Genomic DNA, 2,512 nt, shown 5'->3' with positions numbered 1-2,512 from the left:
AATTTACTTCTGACTTTTAATTTACTTTTGATTATATTATTTTTTATCTTAAAAAAAATTAAATAATTAATTTTTAATTAATTTTTCAAAAAGATTAAAATTAAATAATTTAATAAGATAAAATATCATAATTAAATCAAAATTATTTTATTTTTTTCTTTGACAATCATCCCATTTAAATTTTTTAGAATCAATTTAGTCAAATTAAATTAACTAAAAAAAAGATAAATTAAGTGAAATTAAATTAACTAAAAAAAAGATAAATTAAGTGAGTGATTTGGAGTGAAAATAAAATAAATGCATTGTTTGGAAGTTTATATTATATCACACGTTTAGATAAGTAAAGAAAAGACAAATACAGTGAAATGAAAAGAAGGAAAAAAAAAAAACTCATTTTTCTCATGATTTTTATTTTGAATCTCTATAAATTAGGTGAAAAAGTAAATTAAATAAATATTATTTTATTATAAAATATTATAATAAAACTTGTGATTGGAAAATATTGGAAAATTCATATTCAATTATTTTTTTGGTATCACAGCCAAGATTGTTGATGTTTCTTATCATTATTATCTCTGTTTATTAATTTCAGTCTTCTTATTTTCCACTAACTTATTTTTGTCTTCCACTCTCACCTTTCGTCCCACATCTAGTGTAAGTCCTTAGGACAGGCAAGTGATAGATATCTGGGTTCCTGGAAAGAGTATGTGCGAACACATAGTATGCAAAAACATAATAAGTTATATAAGAATTTAATAAAGTTGAATTAATTTACAGAATAAAAATGAGTCGACTTTTCAAAAATAACTCTTCAGTAAGTTCTAGATCTACAACTTTAACTCCTCTACCTGATACGAATTTAGTCATAAATGAAGAAGAGCATGAATTTCATGATATTAAACTTTATTTAAGTTGGAATATCCCAAAAGTACCAGTTAAAGAAATCTATAGAACAAGTTTTTTAAAGTCAACTTTTAATGTTAATTTACATGTTAGAATTATTGAACAAGTTTATGCTTTAACTAGAATCAGAGAAACTTGCCAGTTATTATCCAAAAAGTCAATTCGCCAACATCTAAAAGATGGTCATAATTTTATTCATTTATGATTAATTCAAGTTGGAATCAAACCATTAACTATGCAAGGACGCAATACTTCTGTCCTCTTATGTTTAAGAGATGCTCGATTTATTAATTATCATAATAGTCTAATGGGTATGATGGAATCAAGCCTCCATAAAGGATCTGTCCACTTTAATTGTTTTCCAAATTTTACTTTAAGTCTTAGAGATCCTCATATATTAAAAGCCTTAACATTAAATATTCAACTATCTGGTGCATTTACTAATATGTTAGATAATGTCCATAACATTGCTTTAGTTTACAGAATTTACCACAAATGCATTAAAACAAATCTGAATGTTCAAACTTTAACCAAAAGTCCAAAAGATAAAGCATTACTCATTCAAGGTAGTACTAATGAAACCAATATTTCAGTCCCAAAAATGATTTGTTGGAAAGATATCACCCGTCATAATGATTGGGTTACAATTAATGAAAATTATTCCCAAAATCAACAACCTTCTACTAGCCAAAATATTCAACATTATAATGATGGTTTTGTTCATATAAGGTTTAATCAACCACATAGTCAATCTTCTCGCCATAATACTTTTAGTATCCCTGCTGATACTGAAGATGATGAAATTTTCACTACACCTTTATTTACTAGACAAGATAGAAAAATTCATATTTACCAAACTTCTAACACCACCAATAATAAATTAAAAGGAATCAATAATTTCTCTATTTCTCAAATTAGTAAACCAGTTTATTCCACCCATACACATCTTCCTGAAGAAGATACTACCTCACAGGATTCACATACTCAAACTGATTTTGAAGTTGTTTCTCCTATTAATCCACAATTATTAACCCTTAGTAAACCTTTTATTCCAAATCATAATAAACTTCATGATGAATTCAAATCTAAAGCAAATAAGTTAAAACGACAAACTTATGAACCAATTATGATGAACACCAACAATAAAAAATTACCAAGAAATGATATAAATTTATGAACGAAATCAACACTGAAATCTACTTCTTTGATTATTTAGAAAAGTATTGTCAAAAAGTCAATACTATTACTAAAACTAAATGGAAAACTTCCCCTAATACTTCTGTTTCTTCCAGTCACCCTCCTTTAGAAACTATCATCATTGAACATAAGGGTGTTGTAGTACATGCTTCTCCCTTTAAACTTCTTGGTGATGAATCTGAAATCAAACAAGTAATTGAACAAAATAATTATACCAATCAATGTTTAAAAACTATTGGTAAACAGTTAGACAAAATTGAAACTATTTTTTATTACTCAGCTAGTCATACTTTCACTAGTAAACCCTTAGACAAACCACTTATTAATCTTCCTAGTAATAGGAAACGGTTAAGCCTAATTATCCATGATACTACTACTGTTGAAGCCATTGAACAATTATTTACTAAAATAT

The sequence above is a fragment of the Camellia sinensis genome, unplaced genomic scaffold (assembly GCF_055761805.1).
Source record: "Camellia sinensis isolate YWXY unplaced genomic scaffold, ASM5576180v1 Unanchor6, whole genome shotgun sequence".
Classification (NCBI taxonomy): domain Eukaryota; kingdom Viridiplantae; phylum Streptophyta; class Magnoliopsida; order Ericales; family Theaceae; genus Camellia; species Camellia sinensis.
Note: the sequence above shows the minus strand (reverse complement) of the source record.